Source organism: Lepidochelys kempii, chromosome 2 (assembly GCF_965140285.1).
Source record: "Lepidochelys kempii isolate rLepKem1 chromosome 2, rLepKem1.hap1, whole genome shotgun sequence".
Taxonomy (NCBI): Eukaryota; Metazoa; Chordata; order Testudines; family Cheloniidae; genus Lepidochelys; species Lepidochelys kempii.
Window position 1 is genome coordinate 121,653,939 of NC_136381.1, and position 22,999 is coordinate 121,676,937.

Consider the following 22,999-nt stretch of genomic DNA (forward strand, 5'->3'; position numbering starts at 1 on the left):
GAGGAGGGGTTGTCACTTGTCTGATATGATATTCCAAGCACTTTTAATAGTTTCCTTGTTACCATTCCAAAATGATAGTCACTTAACTAGGGTTGATTATGCCCAGTGCTTAATTTGTAATGAAAGAGGTGCCAGGGCTCAAGCAATTTTTTACATACATAACAGATGCAGCAAACCCAGAGGTGCCAGGGCTATGAACTGCCAAGCCTAGAGGTGCTGGGCTCAGCCCTGGCAAGACCTAGCACAAAATTAAGCACGATTACGCCCAGCTGAGACTTTTAGAAAGACCATTGTCTTTGTGTGCATGAGGTTGCACAGTGGTGTTTAAAATCATGTTATTTGCAATATTCGGGAACACACTTGGCAAACACATCTCCTTTTCCTAGTCTAGGCAGGGCCTTAGTGACTTGCTTCCATGAACCTGCCGGGAGCAGCATGAATGAAATTTACCCCGAACAGAACAAGGCAAACCCGCTGGTGCAGGAAACCAGCGACGGGCGGAGGCTGAGGGATGAAACGCCCCGTGGGGGGCTCCGGGCGCTTCCGGGGACAGGAGGGCGGGACGCCGGGGCTCAGCGGAGCTAACACAAGCCCGAGGCCACCTCCCCTTTGCCCAGCGCCACCGGAGCCGCTTCACTCGACCTGCGCTCAGCAGCGATCGACGCCGCCAGCCGCTCTCGCGCCGGTACCGCAGCCGCCGCCCCTGGTTCCAGCCCCGGCCTGGCGCCCCCTGCCGCGGTGCCCGGGGGCCGCCCGCGTGTGGGGCGGGAGCTGCCGCGCTCGCTGCCTGGGGCGCGGTGGGAACCCGGAGCCGGCCGGGGCCGGGGCTGCGACTTGTGTTTAGTTTCCAGCCTGGGGCTCGGGGTCGCTCGGGTCTGGCGGGCGGGCGGGCAGGAGACGCTGGGAGGCGGAGTCGGGCCCGGGCAGCGGCCCCAACGGGGTTGGCTCAAGCAGCCGAGGGCGGCGCGGGGGAGGGTCCGGCTGGTGTCCGGTGAGTTTCGTTTCTCTTGCAGTGAGCGCTCCTGCTCGGGGCGCTGGGAGAGCGTGTGCGGTGCGGGGTGAGAGCCAGGAACCGAACCGTGAGCCCCGCGTGTGATGGAAGCCGCCAGGCCGGGGGGTGCGGCACCCTGTGCTCCTGGTGGGATGGGCGGGAGCGAGGGGGCAGCGTATGGGGGGGGCAGGGGAGGAGTCAGGCTCCTAGGAGACCGGCCCCCGGAATCTTGACTCCACCTCACAATAGGCACCTGGGGGCCTTTCCTGCCTTGAGAAGGTGGCTCAGCCTGTGGTTTCCTCCTCCCAGTAAGACCAGGTGGAGGAGGGGGGTTATTTAGCCTTATGGTTCCTCCTAACCCTGTGATTCTGTGCGCCTGGCGCTGGGTTTCTTAGTGCCAGCCAAGGACCCTTCCCTGGTTCCCTTGCCGGTGGGCTAGGGCAGACCTGGTGGGTGTGGTACACGCAGCACAGGTTGCTGGCTTGTAGGTGTCACATATGGAGTGGGTCCTCTGGAAAGATTTAAATATGAGGATTGAAGTTACTTTGCAGACTAATTCAAGAAGGGTGTTTCATGCATGAGAGAAGTGCCAAGAAGGAGAGACGATATTTGGTAGAAGAGGTTCTTTAATTTAGCAGACAGAAACATGATGAGATCCTATAGCTGGAAGTTGAAGCTTGACACAATCAAATGGAAAGTAAAGTACAAATTTTGAACAGGGAGGATAATTAATCATTGGAATAATCTCCCTAAAGACCTGATGGCTTCTCAGACACTTCACATTTTTAAATTAAGATTGGCTGTATTTCCAAAAGAGATGCTGTAGTTCAGCCACAAGTTATGGGGTTGATGTTGCCCTGATGAACATGTGTGAAGTATCTTCACACGCTTATAAGGAGAGTGAAGCTATTGGGCTTATGCAGATAGTCATGAGAGACCATCGTGATCCTTAAAATCTGAGTCCTGTACAAATTTGATGTTTGCTAGCATTGGCAGAATGGAGGGAATGGGGCGGTTTGGGCACGGGATGTTGCTGGAATGAACAGACAAAGAAAGTAGACCAGTTATGCAGGGCCTTGAAGTCAAGAACAAGAAGCTGGAACATAATGCAGTTTGGAAGGGGAGCAAGCCCTTTGATAAACAAATCCGTCACATCTCCTAGTTTCCCATTTCTACTCCATAACTTTTTGTTTCATTCAACTGGATTTATTGAATATGTATACGTTAAGTACAGTATTTAAACAGAGATGGACAATATGATATACACCGCTACCTGACACATGCCTCAGATGCACTGTGATGAACAACATGAAATGAAGTGCTCTGTTAGCACTATAGCCCCTTAATATCTCTGTGATAGTTTTTAAATGTAATATCAATTCTAGAAAAGGTAGCATTTATTCTCATGTATATGCAGGTTAGCAGTTATCAAATACATTTGATTTTTTCCCCTAATTTTGACTCTTTTCCCTCTCTCAGCTTCAGTAACTAGAGGAGAAATACACTGGAAATTTGCAAGACTATAAAGCCTGTGGCAGCTGTCAGGATTGCAGGATTGTTTCTTACTTGGACTGTATTGACCATAGATCTAGAAATTTTTCTAAATTCCAAAAGAATTGTCTGTTGTGGCATGGAAACTCGCACTGTAATGCAGGGAGTTATCCTACACAACACAGAGCAAAGGGGAAATACGAGCAATACCCTTTTATGAGATCCCAGAAGTTTATTCCCTCTGACATGTAGCAGTCTGTACCAGCACACATACAGATTCCACTCTGTTTGGGAAACTAAAAAAGCAGCTCCATTATCATGGTCATGAAAGGAATCTGATCGGCTAGGTCTAATGGTGTGGACTGTGGTATACATAGACCTGTTAACCACAGAGAAATGCATTCCTCTAAGGGAGAGGGAGACGAGTGTTCTTTTCCTAATAGGATTATTGTAAAATGGAAAAAGGCTGATAATTTATTTACTTGGTAACATTGCCCTCAAACTGTGTTAAAGAGCTTTAATCCAGATGGTCAATTAACATTCTAAATCAAATGGAGTCAATGTATTCCTGCTATTTCCAAGGTAGTAGCACTATTTTTGGAACCAGGGTGAGTGTCCATTCGTATGCTGATTATCTGTTTTAGGGTTTTGATAAACTTCTGTCTTCGGTAATAAGACCGCGTGATTAAGACAGAGGGTTTTGATAAACTTCTGTCTTTGGTAATAAGACTGCGTGATTAAGACAGAGGGTTCTGATAAACTTCTTTCTTTGGTAATAAGATTGCATGATTAAGACAGATCAGTCTTGCAGTATTTGGTCAGAGGTGTTTAGGAGCTAACAGATTTATATTTTGCTGTTCTATGTCTCCTAGTTTTGGGGTCAAGGAGGACAAAGAACAAGTGACAGTACTGAGTCTGATTTTTTTCTGTAACAGAATACATTTAATTTAAATCATCGTGCCATTTAATTTCAAGGTGTTTTAATAGTGCCAAAAAACTACATGATGCAAAAAACAAACAAAAAACTCTGCAGGAATTAAAACTCTAAATCATGTATGACATCTGCACAAGAGAAGTGCAAGTCTTTACCTGTGTATGTGGTGTAAAATTCTCTGTGGATTCTTTTTTTAAATTCAATCTAAGCTTTACAGTGCAGAAGTGTCTCATGTTCCAGTGGTACTTAGGGTAACCAAACATGGACTGAATCAGACTTCATGTTTCTGGTAACACTGCAACAGAAACTAATTTGTAATCTCTGGATGTCATGATGACCAACAATAATTCCTCCCTTCCCCCCCCCTTTTTTTTGTTTTGTTTTTTAGATTCAGTGGTACAATCGGATGGAGTCTGGGCTCTGGGACCCTCCCCTCTCACCGGGTCTCAGTGCCTAGGCTCCAGCCTAAGCTTGAATTTTACACTACAGTTTTATAACCCTGCTGCCTGAGTCAGCTGACCCAGACTAGCCACATCTGTCCCTCAGGTCTTTGTTGCAGTGTAGACCTAGCCTGTGTGTCTTGCCCAAGGCCACACAGGCAGTCTGTAGTAGAGCAGGGAGTTGATACTGGGTCTCCTGCGTCCCAAAATAGCACTGTAATCAGCAGTCCATCCTTCTACAATAATGATTTCTTTGTTACTGCGCTATGAGGGTGCACTTGAGAAATCCCCTAAATAGCTGAATATTTTTAGAATATTTTTATTAGAAAGTTGCCTTGACAGTTTTGTCGAGTCTCTGTAGTTTGTTCTCGCTCTTTATTGCCATATCAATAACCAAATAAATCCTCCACACCATTAATTTCAATTAGTATTGCCTGCTGGTCATAGGTTCTGAAAATACAAAAGATATCATCAGCTGTAATTGGGAGCTTTCCAGTAATTTCTTTATGCACAAGTATATTTACAATGAGCAACTACTGGGCGGCAATATGAAAATAAAGCCATTAAGTTAATGGAGATTAATAAAGAGACTGTAGTGTGGACTCCTTTTCATGGGCTATTGGACCGAGCTAACCAGATTCGCTTCATATAAGCTATAGAACGGTCATCAAATGTCAACGCTGGTTTGTTTTATTATTAATATGTGTTCTTGGATGGGCACATATGTCTACTACACATCTTCATTAGACTTTCTTTAATCCTAAAGGTTCTGTCATGCTACAATGTGAATTAAGGGTAATACATTCTTGTCATGATTGCTGTCAGTGTCCCAATTGGTTGAATGAGAAATGCTGGAAGCAGAATTTCCAGTTGGTCACTGACAGACAGGAATAGATGGGCTGAGAGTATAAAACAAAATCACTGCTGAACAATTGCCCTCTAATTGAGGTGTCAGGAGGAAACAGGAACGGAAGTAAGAAAGGGATGAACCGGAAGTAAGAAAGGGATGAACCGTTAAAGAGAGAAGACTGCAATAAAGAGCTCTTGTCTTACTTGCGTTTCCCTCTCCCTCACAACCTCCCTCTCCTACTTCCTATTATATTTTCCTATTTCTCTTCCCATTTCTCTTCCCTATGTCTGCAGAAGTGGCACTCCACCCCCTAGAACATATAGTCACAGGATCCACTCTCCATAACTCTGCTGTGAAATAGAAGACAAACACTATCCTAGAAAGCAGCGGGAAGCAATATGGGGATTTACCACTAATGAGTGAATAAGGCAGGTGTTTATAGAACTTTACACCCAAAATCAGTTGACAAAGTTATCAACCCAGCTCATCCAGTGACTATTTTACACCAGAGAATCTAATATAAATTCAAATAACTATGTACTACAGGTTGGATTAAAGTAAATTTGAGGCATTAAGAATTGCATAGCTGTGACTTAAACAACATGCCTGCAATAATGACCATTACATATAAAACATATTATATGAAAATATTATATAAAATGTATTAAATATTAAAATTAAATATGAAATATAAAACATTATATGAAATATAAATTGTATTCATGTGATTAGACAGTCTGCTAGATAGGTACTGAATTCCTGAAAAATAGCTTTTAATGCTATTGAAAATCAACATGAATCTTAGAGTGTTGGAAAACTTTGCAATTTGTGTGAGTTTGTCCCACTTGCTATCTGAAGGCTCTTTTATATAAACTCAGATTTTGAGAGAGAGAACACGTGATCCTTAAACTTATTTGACACTGTGCTAGATCCTGAGGTGGTGTAAAACTTCAGTGGAGTTATGGTGCTTTATACCAGCTGAGAATCTGGCACAGTAAATACTCCATTATATTTTAAATCTGTATCTTATGTGACCTTTCCTTTGTGTTTTATCTTATAGGTTCTGAACCATGGATAACCTCAGTAAAGGAAACACCACCTTTGCACTCAACCTATTCAAAAAGCTGAGTGAAAATGCCAATACACAGAACTTATTCTTTTCTCCTTTGAGTATCTCCTCTGCTTTGTCCATGGTTTTTTTGTGTGCAAAAGTGAACACTGCAGCCCAGATGGCAAAGGTATGTCTGGATAAACTTGAACCACTTAACACAACTTTGTATTTCCAGTAGAGATAAGGAGGTTTTAGTACCCTTATACCAGGCACTGGTGAGACCTCACCTGGAATACTGTGTGCAGTTCTGGTCTCCTATGTTTAAGAAGGATGAATTCAAACTGGAACAGGTACAGAGAAGGGCTACTAGGATGATCTGAGGAATGGAAAACCTGTCTTATGAAAGGTTTCAGAGTAGCAGCCGTGTTAGTCTGTATTCGCAAAAAGAAAACGAGTACTTGTGGCATCTTAGAGACTAACCAATTTATTTGAGCATAAGCTTTCGTGAGCTACAGCTCACTTCATAATGCATCTGATGAAGTGAGCTGTAGCTCACGAAAGCTTATGCTCAAATAAATTGGTTAGTCTTTAAGGTGCCACAAGTACTCCTTTTCTTTCTGTCTTATGAAAGGAGACTCAAGGAGCTTGGCTTGTTTAGCCTAACTAAAAGAAGGTTGAGGGGAGATATGATTGCTCTCTATAAATATATCAGAGGGATAAATACCGGAGAGGGAGAAGAATTATTTAAGCTCAGTACCACTGTGGACACAAGAACAAATGGATATAAACTGATCATTGGGAAGTTTAGACTTGAAATTAGATGAAGGTTTCTAACCATCAGAGGAGTGAACTTTTGGAATAGCCTTCCAAGGGAAGCAGTGGGGGCAAAAGACCGATCTGGCTTTAAGATTAAACTTAATAAGTTTATGGAGGAGATGGTATGATAGAATAACATGATTTTGGTAATTAATTGATCTTTAAATATTCATGGTAAATAGGCCCAATGGCCTGTGATGGGATGTTAGATGGGGTGGGATCTGAGTTACTACAGAAAATTCTTTCCTGGGTATCTGGCTGGTGAATCTTGCCCATATGCTCAGGGTTCAGCTGATCGCCATATTTGGGGTTGGGACGGAATTTTGCTCCAGGGCAGATTGGAAGAGGCCCTGGAGGTTTTTCGCCTTCCTCTGTAGCATAGGGCACGGGTCACTTGCTGGAGGATTCTCTGTTCCTTGAAGTCTTGAAACCACGATTTGAGGACTTCAATAGCTCAGACATAGGTGAGAGGTTTTTCGCAGGAGTGGGTGGGTGAGATTCTGTGGCCTGCGTTGTGCAGGAGGTCGGACTAGATGATCATAATGGTCCCTTCTGACCTTAGTATCTATGAACCAGATATCTCTACTGAATGTTCTGTACCTATGGAAAACTCCCATTGTCATCCTTGCGAGCCTGAGAGTAGAATTTTGGTGGCACCATACAGCTGAGGTGTCTTGAAAAAGAGCTGTCTAGCTGCCTCAAGAGTTAGAAAAGAACTTCTTCAATTACATTCTCTGGGGTTAATATCAGATTATACTAATCCCCTAAATATGTCTTAAAAACATAGCCAGGAGTATTTTCTTAAAATCAGGCCCCCTCTAAGGTGTCAAGTTGGGCAACCAAAAAAATCACTAGTCACTTTTGAAAATGTAGGCCTAGTTCATTAAACTCTTAATGCCAAATCCTGCTCCAATGAGCACTCAGAACCTCGAGAGAGAAAGAGGGCCTAGGGAAGAAGAGTTGGGTGCCAAGTATGGAGCCCTGAGGTCCCACTGAAAGGTCAAGCAAAGACCTAAGAGGAGAACCAGGAGACAGAGTTACAAATGCAAAGACAGAACAAGATTTAGAAAAAGAAGGTGATCAATGGTGGCAAAATTGGCAGGAGTCAGGGAAGATGAGCATGGAGTTGAGGCCCTGAGATCTGTCTGCAAAGAAGGACTTCTGTGTTGTAGCTACATACCCTTTTAGGTTCTCTTAGCTTGTAGGTTTTTAGTGTAGTATGAAAGGGGTCCTGAGGTGAGAATTACAAATTTCAGAACTAAATTTACAGCTGTGTACTTAGAGCCTTATACAATATTGGGTTTAGGGGAGGGGAAGAGTTTGCCTAAACTTGCAGCTTCAACAGTAAAATAGGGTGAAGTTGAAACTGATTCCCTATAATATGTAAGGACTTTTAGAATTGGCCTTGTAACTGCCCGTGGGAGCCAGCTGAGGTCACTCAATTAGGGTGAACTGCAGTCAGAACTGGGCAGACAAACCCCAAAAGCTGGTGGATATTCCAATACTTAGATTTACCAAGCCAGCACAAAACAGCTTCTATATTACCTCACTGGTTACTCAGAAGTCCAAATAATGCAGTTCCTTTAAAGTACCCAGTCTCAGGCCTCCATCCAGACTCACATGTCAGATATGATGATGATTACTAAAAATCTTATCTCATCATATAAAATAAAAGGTTCTTCCAATCCCAAAGGGTCAGGCACACATCCAGGTCCACTTATAACTTAGCTCTTACCCAAAATACATGCTTATAGTCAATTCTTAACTAAACTAAAATTTATGAAAAACGAAAAGAGTTAGTGTTGGATAAAAGATCAATATACATACAGACTTGAATTCCATTCCTGAGGTTCAGATACATAACAGAGATGAGTTTTTAGTTGCCAAAAGTCCTTTTAGAAATAGTCTATAGGTTATAGTCCAATATCCATATTCGGGGTGACTCCAGTCACTGACTGGGGATCTCAATTCTTATGGCTTAGGGTTTCCCCTTCTTGAAACCCAAAGCAGATCTGAGATGAAGGAGGATTGTGTCCCAGGGTTTTTATACATTTCCAGCAGCCTTTTGGCCTGAGAGAATAAGCTTAATCTTCTGCCTCCCAAACATCACGGCAATTAACATAGTGTAATTTATCCATTAAACAGTTCATATATAGTTTATCACAACCTTCAAAGAGATACATAGACAATAATACTATTTCACTCAAGTGTTTTCTAACTGTTAATATTCCTTTTTTGATCTTTGGATCAAAGCTATAGCAATAGACAAGACTTATTTGCTTACATCACAAGACTATGTCTTTTGTTTAGAATGATTAACTACCAGACTAGGAGACGTTGCTAAAAATTACATGCACTAGTGCGTGCAAACATTCTCTTGTTCTGTGTAAGTAAATCTCTTGCTCAATATATCAACCAGTACAACAGCTCTGCAATTGTTATGGTATTCATATCATGGCTTTTTTTTTTTTTTAGTAGTTATTACTTTTAAGCAAATTCAACATTTGGGAGGTAGTATTTTAAAAAAAAAATCAATCTTAATCAGTGTGTCACCTGAACTCAAACTGAGGATTAATTTTAAGCTTTAGTACTAATTATGTTTAAATAAACATTGAGACAAATTCTGCTGTTACATTGGTGTAAAACTGGAATAACTATTAGATTTCAATGGAATTGTGTCAGATTTACATCTATGTAAATGAAAGCAGAATATGGCCTGATCTTGATTTTAAAACCGTTGACCAACGAGACCGGATATCAGTGAATTTAGCCCAGAGACTTACCATGGATGTCCCACAGAGTTATCCCAGACTGCATTCGGTTGAATTGGGCCTATTGTGTCCTATGGGGACACTTCCTTCGATGAACCACCTGCCTCCCCTGTTGGCTGTTGTGGCCCTTTGGGAAGCCTCTGAGGTCTTGGGCTATTTTTGTCGCTTTTGACATTTGCCTGCCCACATACAGTAAAGCATTGTAGAGCTAAAGTTTTCCCTTAGAAAGGGCTTTTCAGGGTGTCTTACTGCAGTACAGTGTTTCATACTAGAAGAGTCGTTCTTGATCTCTAGTAAATAAAGCTTGCTTGTATTAAAGCTAAGAACTAACGTACTGGAACACTAGGTCATCCATAGCACTTCTTCATTTCACTAATGTTTAAGCTCAAATAAGAGCCAGATCTGTTCTTGAATGTATTCCCAAGAGAACCTGTGCTAACTATTGTATTATCAGGTGCTTCATTTTAGTAAAGAAGAAGACGGAAAAGCATGGGGAATTGAACAATGCAAACATGAAATGATGCAACAAATAAAGCATTATGGAAGGCAAAATGGAGGCCCTGTTACAAAGGGACAAAGGCAGCAGCATCCTATGGTAGTGGTTGAATTGAAGGCATAGTTCCAAAACATTGCTGGAAGCTTTGGGAAAAGGACTGTTGAAAGGGATACCGTCAACATAAATCTTACCTTGTCTGAATTTTTTTCTTTAACCTCTTAGTCTTGCAAGTAACAGTTAAGATTAAGGAAAAATGAGGGACATTTCCCCCCAGTTTGTATGTTTGTGCATTTGACAGCACTTTGTGTTTCACTCTTTCTTCCATACAGACATTTTCCCCGTTTGTCAGGCTCTTTTGCACAATGAAACAAATTTAAAAAATGCAACTATAAAGCTACAAAAATTGACATGGGGATATAGAGACAGATATGAGACCTGAAGCTACTTTAAATTCATGTTTTGAAACTGAGTAGATTTCAAGTTGATTGTTTTCCTTTAACTCTCCAGAACTGTTCATTTATGTGCTCTAAAGCTAGGACTGAGTGAGGGGTCTCTTCAAAACAGCTATGTTTATTTCCATGGTAAAATGTTTTTTCAGCAGTTTCTCTCTTCGAACCTGCACAATGAGCTCCCAATGTATTATGTAATGGGAAATCCTTTCCCTTTTAAGGCTGCCTTGGGTGTTCAGGCTGCAGCTTTCATCTCTAAGCTTCTGAAAGTCATTGTACTAACCTGTCCCAAAGCCCATGTTTCAGCACATGTGGGTCATGCTGAGTGTATTTCTGTCTCTTTCTATAGGTGCTTTCTCTGGACAAAGGTGAAGACATTCATGATGGATACAGTCCCTTATTTCTGAAATTAACAAACCAGGCACTAATTATTTCTTAAGATTGACGTTTAAATTTCTTGCAGTAAGTCAAACGTTCAGTTTGCTTTTGTGTTATAACACATTTGCTACGCTTCCACTTCTGAGTGCAAATCCAGGGATTGGCTTTAATCTACAGGCACTATGTAGTTCAGGACCTGGCTAACCAAAGCCAGTCTCCTTGTAAAATCCAAACAATTTGTGTGCTCAGCTGATTGTTTGACAGTCCCTAGCTCTGAACTCTTGAGAACTGGAATGTAGTGTTGTCAATGGAAGGTCCAACAAACCCGAACTCTTCAGCATTCCATTAATCACTCAGGCATTTTTGGCCAGGATCTAAGATTTTAAGAATTTCCTTCCAATGGTGGACAGGGAGGGCAATAGGCATTATGGTGTGACTTTTTGAGGTGTCTTCTCTCCCCGTAAATTGGACAGTGCATTCAAAGGACACAGCAATGGGCACATAATTATTTTTTTAAACCAGACAAGAGTGATTAGAAATTCTTCAAAGACTTAGCTGAGAGTAACGGGTACTGGGGTATACATTTCCCTTTTAAAATGTATCCAAAAAGTGTACCCCTGATTTTAACTTTACTCTTTCTGACCCGCTTCGTTCATCTCAGAAAATTAAGAGGTAACTGAAAGTCTCTCTTGAGTCCTAGACTAAAAAACAAGCTTACATTTTCAGTAAGCCAATCAACCTTACCCTCCCCAATCTACAGTAATTTTATTACTAAAAGAGATTGCCAGTATAAATTGGCTCAGGGCTTGTCTACACAGCCAATTAACAGCACTGCAACTTTCTCTCTCAGGGGCGTGAAAAAAACACCCCCCTGAGTGCAGCAAGTTGTAGCGCTGTAAAGCACCCATGTAAACAGTGCTCCAGCACTGGGAGCTATGCCCTTCGGGGAGGTGGTTTTTTTAGAGTGCTGGGAAACCTGTCTCCCAGCGCTACGCTGCGACCGCACAAGGCACGTTAAAGCCTTGTGTAGATTAGCCCTATGATCCAGAGCTCCTCTTCTCAATAAAGTTAAAACCACTGTGATTAAATATTTAAACTTGGCATCTTTGGCATTTTGTCCATAAAATGGAAGACTCCAAAATACAAATTGGAGAAAGACAGCATGATTTTGACCTAACCATGTAATTACTGACCTATTGACATTTTCACAGTAGACCTTTCCTAAGGCTGAAGAGCAGGTCACACATATGGTCCACACATACTGTACAAAAAAGATATAGAAATAACCCCCCTGCGGTTTCACTTCTGAACTAGATCAGGTTTGAGATACTCTGGGAGGGTTACAAAAACCTTTTCTAGAGACCAATTTACAAAGCTTTGTACTCTCAAACCGAAGCAAATTGATTGCCTCACTTCACCATGCAGTCTTGTTGTTGATCTGTCAGTAAGCCAGCTGCTCTGACTCAGAAGGTAATAATAGAAAATAGAAGAAGAGGTAGATTCTATGTTTGAGTCTTCTGCAACTGCACACCAGAAAAATGTATTGTTAATGCATCCTCTTTAGTTTGTCCTAGACATGTATAGACTCCTGCCGGAAATGCTACCATGCAGAGCTAGAACAACTTGACTTCTCTAGAGCTGCAGAAGATTCCAGAAAACTTATAATTTCCTGGGTAGAAGAAAAAACTGAAGGTAAATAACTTGCAGAGTTCCACAGTGTCTCTCTAAACAGCTAAAGCCTGCTTAAAAAGCATATGGCCAATAGGAGAGATACAATAAGGGAAGGAGAAGAAAAACAGAACTGAATCCTTCAGATTAAGATGAAGTTCTTGTATTGTGCAGCTGGTAGAAGATACTGTAGTTAATAACACAACTAAGTAGATAGATGCGTACCAGCTAAAATCTATTCTTCCTTTAATGTGCCCTAAAGGTAAAATCCAGAATCTGTTGGCTCAGGGTGTTGTTGATTCAATGACCAGACTGGTCTTGGTGAATGCCATCTACTTCAAAGGCAACTGGGAAACCCAATTCAACAAGGATTGCACAGTGGAAATGCAATTTAAAATTAACAAGGTATGAAGTAGAGAAATGTCTCTAATTTTGCAGTACACTTCACCCAGAGAAAACAAGAAATGCTTTTAATAAGGATTGCCCTAAATACACTTTACCACAACCCTCTGTTCTATTCTATCCCATCCCATCCCCTCAACACAACCCCTTTGGTTAGTTTATTGTAAATATCTTTGAAGCTGCATTTTCAAATAAATACATTAGCTTAGATGTATCCCTTGTTTACTTCATTCTCTCTCTGTTTTCTGCTATACCTCTCAGTGTATCTTTTCAGCGTTGGAGGGCAGTAACCTTGACCATAATTACAGAACTTAAAATAGTCTGAATTTTAACATAGAAGGGAAGAATGTGGATAAATGAGTGTCAGACAGTTTGGGATTCCATACATTGTTCGGTGGTTAGAAAACCTGTAAGTCAGTTAACCTCCCTGTCCTTGAATCTGTTGCTGTTTTGTGTGCAGAACTACCACAGAATTAAGTTTACTTACAGAAACTGGTCCCTTCTGCTTCAGTTTTTACCCAGTGATAAAACAGGGACACAAATAATGCTCAAGTACCTCACATCTTGTAAGCTTTGATTTGTAAAATGTGTGGCAATTGCTTTGAGGAGGATTAGCCATGTAAATCAGGAGCAACTCTACTGCAGTCAGTGGAGCTAAAACAGCTATACTTAGGCCTTGTCTACACTACGAAATTAGGTCAATTTTATAGAAGTCAATTTTTAGAAACCGATTTTATACACTCAATTGCGTATGTCCACACTAAGCACATTAAGTTGGCAGAGTGCATCCTCACTACCATGGCTAGCATCAATTTACAGAGCGGTGCACTTTGGATAGCTATCCCATAGTTCCCGCAGTCTCCGCTGCCCATTGGAATTCTGGGTTAAGCTCCTAATGCCTGATGGGACAAAAACATTGTCGTGGGTGGTTTTGGGTACATGTCGTCAGGCCTCCCTCCCTCCGTGAAAGGAACAGCAGAAAATTGTTTTGCGCCTTTTTTCCTGGGTTACTTGTGCAGTTGCCATATCACGGCAAGCATGGAGTCCGCTCAGTTCACCGTCACCGTACGTCTCCTGGGTGCTGCTGGCAGACGTGGTACTGCATTGCTACACAGCAGCAGCTCCTTGCATTTGCAGCAGACGGTGCAGTAGGACTGATAGCTACTCACACCACCGTGTGTAAATCTCCTCATCTTAAAGTGCATCCACTCTACCCAAGGCATAACACAGTAATGCTCATTGTGGCGATAGGCCAGCCCTCCTTCTTGGAGAAGCTCATGCATCCTCTTGATGCTGTCTCCAAATAGCACAAACAGGGACTGGTAACATGAGTCTGAAGAGCTCAGGCCATTTGCGTACCAAGAAACTGAATGAAATGTGAGCCACCCTGTGTGTGTACCCATCCCATCCTGGATGGTGAAAGACATTCAGGAGTGCCTGGAAGTCCTATTATCTCTCAATGCCATCTTTTAGAGAGAGAATTTTATTGCCCAGCCCAGTCCATGCTATAGTCAGGCCAGCATTCCAGAAGCCATGATTTAGACAAACTGGAGAAATGGTCTGAAGTAAATAGGATGAAATTCAATAAGGACAAATTCAAAGTACTCCACTTAGAAAGGAACAATCAGTTGCACACATACTAAATGGGAAATGACTGCCTAGGAAGGAGTACTGTGGAAAGGGATCTGGGGGTCGTAGTGGAACACAAGCTAAATATGAGTCAACAGTGTAACGCTGTTGCAAAAAAAGCAAACATCATGCTGGGATGTATTAGCAGGAGCGTTGTAAGCAAGACATGAGAAGTAATTCTTCCGCTCTACTCTTCTCTGGTTAGGCCTCAACTGGAGTATTGTGTCCAGTTCTGGGCGCCACATTTCAGAAAGGATGTGGACAAATAGGAGACGGTTCAGAAAAGAGCAACAAAAAATGATTAAAGGTCTAGAAAACATGACCTATGAGGGAAGATTGAAAAATTGGGTTTGTTTCGTCTGCAAAAGAGAAGATTGAGGGGGGACATAACAGTTTTCAAGTATGTAAAAGGTTGTGGGGAGGAGGAGGGGAAAAAATTGTTTTCCTTAACCTCTAAGGAGAGGAGAAAAAGCAGTGGGTTTAAATTGCAGCAAGGGAGGTTTAGGTTGGACATTAGGAAAAACTTTTTAACTGTCCGGGTGGTTAAGCACTGGAATAAATTGCCTAGGGAGGTTATGGAATCTCCATCATTGGAGACTTTTAAGAGCAGGTTAGACAAACGCCTGTCAGGAATGGCCTAGATTATTAGTCCTGCCATGAGTGCAGGGGACTGGTCTAGAACTTCTCGAGGTCCCTTCCAGTTCTATGATTGTTTGGAAAAAAATCCAGATGCTACTACGATAAAATACGGCCTTTTAAATTTACACTGTGAGAGAAATTCATATCCCCAATTCAGAGGAGGTATTTTTAAAACTGGTTTGTTTTAAGAAAACAGATAGGTATTAGAACCAGTCATATCATATAAATTCTGTTACTTCAATGGGATTACTCACATGCTTAAAACTAAGCCCTTAAGTAAGTATTTGCAGGATCAGGCCTTAACCAGAAGATTAGTTTAAAAGCACTGTAAATTAATCCCCCTGATGACTGAACTGTACAAATACCAACCCTTCTACTATCATGAGTAGAATTTACAAAAACTTATTCTAGTAACAATATGTTTTAGGAAAATAAACCAGTTTGCAAATACTTCCTATGCATTGTAGACCTATATTCCTCTGACACGAAATTTAAAGGAAAGTGTTTTAGCTTGGTAGCATGTTATTTTTTCCCCCAAACAAACATGGACCAATGTTATTTTATTGCCAGATATTCTGAATATTCTTGAATTATCATATTTCACTGTTAGTTAACATTAAAAATTACTCAAGTGGTGCTAATTCCAATACTGACACTGATAGTAAACATCAGCGTGAGCCTACGAACAACTATACATTTCCACTCACAGAAACGAATATTGGTGTTTAGGCACCCAAGCATTAAAAATTAATCCGACTTCCATGAAAAGAAAATCAAAGCTATACGTACTTCTGCATTATGTGCAATTCTGCACAATATTTAAAACGATACTGTGTTAAATTCCGAGTGAAAAATTCTGCCAACTACAAAAAAGTACCGTATATTGACAATCAGCATTTTAGAACTACATAAGCAGAAATAAACTGAAATTTTATGCTTAAGTAACAAACGTAAAGCAATGGGCCTGATTCTGTTCTTATTTACACAAGCTTTACACCAATGTTACTTAAATTGATTTCAACAGTTACTCTAGAATCAGGCCCATAATGTTGAAATTCCTCAATGTACTGTGAATTCTTTCTACTGCAGAAAACATTTCAGTTAAACAACATTTTGGGGGTACTTTTATATTCTCATCATTAGAAGCAAACACTGGCCCTGTGTCAAAATATTCAAATCTAGCAATGCATTAGTAAATCAGAGCCAAAAAGAGATGCTGCTGCAGATGGAATGAAATCTGCTACCAGAGGATAACTGGTTGTTTGAAGTATTCTTCTTGTTCAGTCACATATTGACTCGTCCCAGCTTACAACACTTGGGAGGCAATGTGGCTCAATGGACAGAGGGCAGGCCAAAGAAAACTGGGATTCTACACATACAGGAAGTTGTTTAACCTTTCCTAGCATCTCAGTTTCTCCATTCCAGTTCTGTGATTCTATGGGTATGTCTACACTATGGAATAAGGTCGAATTTATAGAAGTCGGTTTTTTAGAAATTTGTTTTATATATTCGAGTGTGTGTGCCCCCACAGAAAATGCTCTAAGTGCATTAAGTACATTAACTCGGCGGAACGCTTCCACAGTACCAAGGCTAGAGTCGACTTCCGGAGTGTTGCACTGTGGATAGCTATCCCACAGTTCCCGCAGTCTCCACTGCCCATTGGAATTCTGGGTTGAGATCCCAATGCCTGATGGGGCTAAAACATTGTCGCGGGTGGTTCTGGGTACATATCGTCAGGCCCCCGTTCCCTCCCTCCCTCCCTCCCTCCGTGAAAGCAAGGGCAGACAATCCTTTCGCGCTTTTTTTCCTGAGTTACCTGTGCAGACGCCATACCACGGCAAGCATGGAGCCCGCTCAGGTAACCGTCACTGTATGTCTCCTGGGTGCTGGCAGACGCGGTACGGCATTGCTACACAGTAGCAGCAACCCATTGCCTTGTAGCAGCAGACGGTACAGTACGACTGGTAGCTGTCCTTGTCATGTCCGAGGTGCTCCTGGCCACGTCGGCTGGGAGCGCCTGGGCAGACATGGGCGCAGGGACTAAATCTGGAGTGACTTGACCAGGTCATTCTCTTTAGTCCTGCAGTCAGTCCTATTGAACTGTCTTATGGTGAGCGGGCAGGCGATACGAATTGCTAGCAGTCCTATTGCATCATCTTCTGCCGGGCAGGCAAGAAATGAGGATGGCTAGCAGTCCTACTGCACCATCTTCTGCTGAGCAGCCATGAGATGTGGATGGCATGCAGTCCTTCTGCACCGTCTGCTGCCAGCCAAAGATGTAAAAGATAGATGGAGTGGATCAAAACAAGAAATAGACCAGATTTGTTTTGTACTCATTTGCCTCCTCCCCCGTCTAGGGGACTCATTCCTCTAGGTCACACTGCAGTCACTCACAGAGAAGGTGCAGCGAGGTAAATCTAGCCATGTATCAATCAGAGGCCAGGCTAACCTCCTTGTTCCAATAAGAACAATAACTTAGGTGCACCATTTCTTATTGGAACCCTCCGTGAAGTCCTGCCTGAAATACTCCTTGATGTAAAGCCACCCCCTTTGTTGATTTTAGCTCCCTGAAGCCAACCCTGTAAGCCGTGTCGTCAGTCACCCCTCCCTCCATCAGAGCAACGGCAGACAATCGTTCCGCGCCTTTTTTCTGTGCGGATGCCATACCAAGGCAAGCATGGAGGCCGCTCAGCTCACTTTGGCAATTAGGAGCACGTTAAACACCACACGCATTATCCAGCAGTATATGCAGCACCAGAACCTGGCAAAGCGATACCGGGCAAGGAGGTGACGTCAGCGCGGTCACGTGAGTGATCAGGACATGGACACAGATTTCTCTGAAAGCATGGGCCCTGCCAATGCATGCATCATGGTGCTAATGGGGCAGGTACATGCTGTGGAATGCCGATTCTGGGCTCGGGAAACAAGCACAGACTGGTGGGACCGCATAGTGTTGCGGGTCTGGGACGATTCCCAGTGGCTGCGAAACTTTCGCATGCGTAAGGGCACTTTCATGGAACTTTGTGACTTGCTTTCCCCTGCCCTGAAGCGCATGAATACCAAGATGAGAGCAGCCCTCACAGTCGAGAAGCGAGTGGCGATAGCCCTGTGGAAGCTTGCAGTGCTAGACAGCTACCGGTCAGTTGGGAATCAATTTGGAGTGGGCAAATCTACTGTGGGGGCTGCTGTGATGCAAGTAGCCCACGCAATCAAAGATCTGCTGATATCAAGGGTAGTGACCCTGGGAAATGTGCAGGTCATAGTGGATGGCTTTGCTGCAATGGGATTCCCTAACTATGGTGGGGCCATAGACAGAACCCATATCCCTATCTTGGCACCGGAGCACCAAGCCGCCGAGTACATAAACCGCAAGGGGTACTTTTCAATAGTGCTGCAAGCTCTGGTGGATCACAAGGGACATTTCACCAACATCAGTGTGGGATGGCCGGGAAAGGTACATGACGCTCGCATCTTCAGGAACTCTGGTCTGTTTCAAAAGCTGCAGGAAGGGACTTTATTCCCAGACCAGAAAATAACTGTTGGGGATGTTGAAATGCCTATATGTATCCTTGGGGACCCAGCCGACCCCTTAATGCCATGGCTCATGAAGCCGTACACAGGCAGCCTGGACAGTAGTCAGGAGCTGTTCAACTACAGGCTGAGCAAGTGCAGAATGGTGGTAGAATGTGCATTTGGACGTTTAAAGGCGCGCTGGCGCAGTTTACTGACTCGCTTAGACCTCAGCGAAACCAATATTCCCACTGTTATTACTACTTGCTGTGTGCTCCACAATATCTGTGAGAGTAAGGGGGAGACGTTTATGGCGGGGTGGGAGGTTGAGGCAAATCGCCTGGCTGCTGGTTACGCGCAGCCAGACACCAGGGCGGTTAGAAGAGCACAGGAGGGCGCGGTACGCATCAGAGAAGCTTTGAAAACCAGTTTCATGACTGACCAGGCTACGCAAGTTCTGTTTGTTTCTCCTTGATGAAACCCCCCGCCCCTTGGTTCACTCTACTTCCCTGTAAGCTAACCACCCTCCCCTCCTCCCTTCAATCACCGCTTGCAGAGGCAATAAAGTCATTGTTGCTTCACATACATGCATTCTTTATTCATTCATCACACAAATAGGGGGATGACTACCAAGGTAGCCCAGAAGGGGTGGTGGAGGAGGGAAGGAAAATGCCACACAGCACTTTAAGCATAGCACTTTAAAAGTTTACAACTTTAAAATTTATTGAATGACAGCCTTCTTTTTTTCGGGCAATCCTCTGTGGTGGGGTGGCTGGTTGGCCGGTGGCCCCCCCACCACGTTCTTGGGCATCTGGGTGTGGAGGCTATGGAACTTGGGGAGGAGGGCGGTTGGTTACACAGGGGCTGTAGTGGCAGTCTGTGCTCCAGCTGCCTTTGCTGCAGCTCAACCATACACTGGAGCATACTGGTTTGGTCCTCCAGCAGCCTCAGCACTGAATCCTGCCTCCTCTCATCATGCTGCCGCCACATTTGATTTTCAGCCCTGTCTTCAGCCCGCCACTTACTCTCTTCAGCCCTCCACCTCTCTTCCCGGTCATTTTGTGCTTTCTTGCACTCTGACATTATTTGCCTCCACGCATTCGTCTGTGCTCTGTCAGTGTGGGAGGACAGCATGAGCTCGGAGAACATTTCATCGCGAGTGCGTTTTTTTTTTCTTTCTAATCTTCACTAGCCTCTGGGAAGGAGAAGATCCTGTGATCATTGAAACACATGCAGCTGGTTGAGGGAAAAAAAGGGACAGCGGTATTTAAAAAGACACATTTTATAAAATAGTGGCTACACTCTTTCAGGGTAAACCTTGCTGTTAACATTACATACATAGCACATGTGCTTTTGTTACAAGGTCGCATTTTGCCTCCCCCCACCGCGTGGCTACCCCCTCAACCCTCCCCCCTCCCTGTGGCTAACAGCGGGGAACATTTCTGTGTAGCCACAGGCAAACAACCCAGCAGGAATGGGCTCCTCTGAGTGTCCCCTGAAGAAAAGCACTCTATTTCAACCAGGTGACCATGAATTATATCTCACTCTCCTGAGGATAACACAGAGAGCTAAAGAACAGATGTTGTTTGAACGCCAGCAAACATACACTGCAATGCTTTGTTGTACAATGATTCCCGAGTACGTGTTACTGGCCTGGAGTGGTAAAGTGTCCTACCATGAAGGACGCAATAAGGCTGCCCTCCCCAGAAACCTTTTGCAAAGGCTTTGGGAGTATATCCAGGAGAGCCGCGAATGCCAGGGCAAAGTAATCCTTTCACATGCTTGCTTTTAAACCATGTATAGTATTTTAAAAGGTACACTCACCGGAGGTCCTTTCTCCGCCTGCTGGGTCCAGGAGGCAGCCTTGGGTGGGTTTGGGGGGTACTGGCTCCAGATCCAGGGTGAGAAACAGTTCCTGGCTGTCGGGAAAACCGGTTTCTCCGCTTGCTTGCTGTGAGCTATCTACAACCTCATCATCATCATCATCTTCTTCGTCCCCAAAACCTGCTTCCGTATTGCCTCCATCTCCATTGAAGGAGTCAAACAACACGGCTGGGGTAGTGGTGGCTGAACCCCCTAAAATGGCATGCAGCTCATCATAGAAGCGGCATGTTTGGGGCTCTGACCCGGAGCGGCTGTTCGCCTCTCTGGTTTTCTGGTAGGCTTGCCTCAGCTCCTTAAGTTTCACGCGGCACTGCTTCGGGTCCCTGTTATGGCCTCTGTCCTTCATGCCCTGGGAGATTTTGACAAAGGTTTTGGCATTTCGAAAACTGGAACGGAGTTCTGATAGCACGGATTTCTCTCCCCATACACCAATCAGATCCCGTACCTCCCGTTCGGTCCATGCTGGAGCTCTTTTGCGATTCTGGGACTCCATCATGGTCAGCTCTGCTGATGAGCTCTGCATGGTCACCTGCAGCTTGCCACGCTGGCCAAACAGGAAATGAGATTCAGAAGTTCGCGGTTCTTTTCCTGTCTACCTGACCAGTGCATCTGAGTTGAGAGTGCTGTCAAGAGCGGTCAAAATGGAGCACTCTGGGATAGCTCCCGGAGGCCAATACCGTCGAATTGTTTCCACAGTACCCCAAATTCGAGCCGGCAAGGCCGATTTAAGCACTAATCCACTTGTCAGGGATGGAGTAAGGAAATTGATTTTAAGAGCCCTTTAAGTCGAAATAAAGGGCTTCATCGTGTGGACGGGTGCAGGTTTACATCGATTTAATGCTGCTAAATTCGAACTAAAGTCCTAGTGTAGACCAGGGCTGAGTTGAATTTGAAGCTCTCACTGCTCAGGAGAATGCCATGAGGCCTAGGCTATCAGGTAGTCTAGAGTCTCTCCCACTGAAGCTTGTCCACTTTGTGCAAATTAAATTGTCATTGGAGCAGGGATTAAATGTGAGTCCCCCTCCTCTGAGCTGAGATTCTTTACTCTGCACGTGGATGATCTAGTGCTTTTCCCCTTCCAAATTCTAATCCACTGTTCTTCTGAAATTGTGTTATACATATCACCTTTCATTTTGTAAGCAAGAAAAGAGAAATAATTTTTCCACTCTACTTAGCACTGATAAGGCCCCAGCTGGAGTATTGTGTCCAGTTCTTTGGGAAAGATATGGACAAATTGGAGAAAGTCCAGAGAAGAGCCAAAAAAAAAATAATTAAAAGTCTCTAGAAAACATAACCAATAAGGAAAGATTGGAAAAGTTGGGTTTGTTTAGTCTGGAGAAGAGAAGACTGAGGGGGGACATGATCACAGCCTTCAAGTACGTAAAAGGTTGTTATAATGAGGAGAATGATAAATTGTTTTCCTTATTCACTGAGGACAGGACAAGAAGTAAGGGACTTAAATCACAGCAAGGGATATGTAGATTTAACATCAGGAAAAACTTCCTAACTGCAAGAAAGACGAGAATGGTGAGGTAGCCTCTATTTTTGGACCAAATTCTGTTAAGAGAGACAGGCTTTCAAGCCACACAGAGCTCTTCTCCAGGTCTGGGAAAGGTTCTCCAAGGATTACAGCAAAATGCAAGGTGGAACAGATCATGGACTGACATCCCATCACTGGAAGTTTTTAAGAAAAGGTTAGACAAACACCTGTCAGGGACGATATAGAAAATACTTAGTCCTGCCTTGGGGCAGGAGACTGGACTAGATGACCTGTTCAGGTCCCTTCCAGTCCTTCATTTCTATGATTATATGATTTTCTTACTTTCATATTTTGTTTCCTTCTCAGACTCTTTTCAACAAGATGCACAGATTTACCAATGTCTGAGGTTGAGAAGAGAACTTTGTGTGTTATTGTTAGTGCAAAATGCTTAGTTATGGAAAAGGTAAGAAGATTGCTGAGAATTTCTTTTTCAGAATTTCAAATCATCAACAGCTGGCAAATTACACATTTCACAAGAGTTGATGATTATCTGTAGCAATGTGATATGCTTTGGAAAGTGGTGACACCTGCAACATTTTGTGTAAACTCTGCAAGCCAAATTTTGCTCTTACACTGATATAAATGCATCGTAATTTACTTTAAACCAACAGGATCTGTGGGGATCAGGCATTCTGAAAATCAGGCTTTTTATTTAGGTACATAAATCTGGGTTTAAGTGATTACCTGTAGGCACCCACATCTGAAAATTATATCAAAGTGACTTGCCCACAGTCACACTGGAATATAATGGCAGAGTCAGAAATAGACTCCTGAGCCCCAGCCTTGCACCTTTTGCACACGATCCTCTGGGGATGTAACATTCTGGACAGCTGAACTAATCCATGCAATCCTAAAATGGACTGGTTATAGCAAAAAGACTTACAAATATTCCCTTCAAAAATCCTAACAGTAACTAAAACCATAAACTTACAAAGAAGAAATGCTTACCTGGCTATAGAGAGGAAGTTTGAAACTTGCTAGATATTTGGTGTGGTGTCTTGCAGGGTGCTGGAATATAAAGCATTTGCAACACCCACTGGCATTATCATATGTCGAAATT

The 22,999-nt window shown here is 43.3% G+C and overlaps 2 pseudogenes across 2 annotated transcripts in view; one reads left to right on the plus strand and one right to left on the minus strand.

The window, feature by feature from the left end:
• The window catches only part of LOC140907067 (serpin B10-like), a 21,367-nt pseudogene extending 20,618 nt beyond the window's left edge, over window positions 1-749 (minus strand). The window contains exon 1 of the transcript XR_013635353.1: window positions 451-749. The product of XR_013635353.1 is annotated as a serpin B10-like (transcript). The remainder of the gene's footprint in view (window positions 1-450) is intronic.
• LOC140906130 (serpin B6-like) lies at window positions 705-17,796 on the plus strand (annotated as a pseudogene). Its single transcript, XR_013635274.1, has 7 exons — window positions 705-1,117; window positions 5,767-5,944; window positions 10,639-10,866; window positions 11,982-11,986; window positions 12,242-12,359; window positions 12,598-12,740; window positions 17,569-17,796. The product of XR_013635274.1 is annotated as a serpin B6-like (transcript).
• The last annotated feature ends 5,203 nt before the right edge of the window (window positions 17,797-22,999 follow it).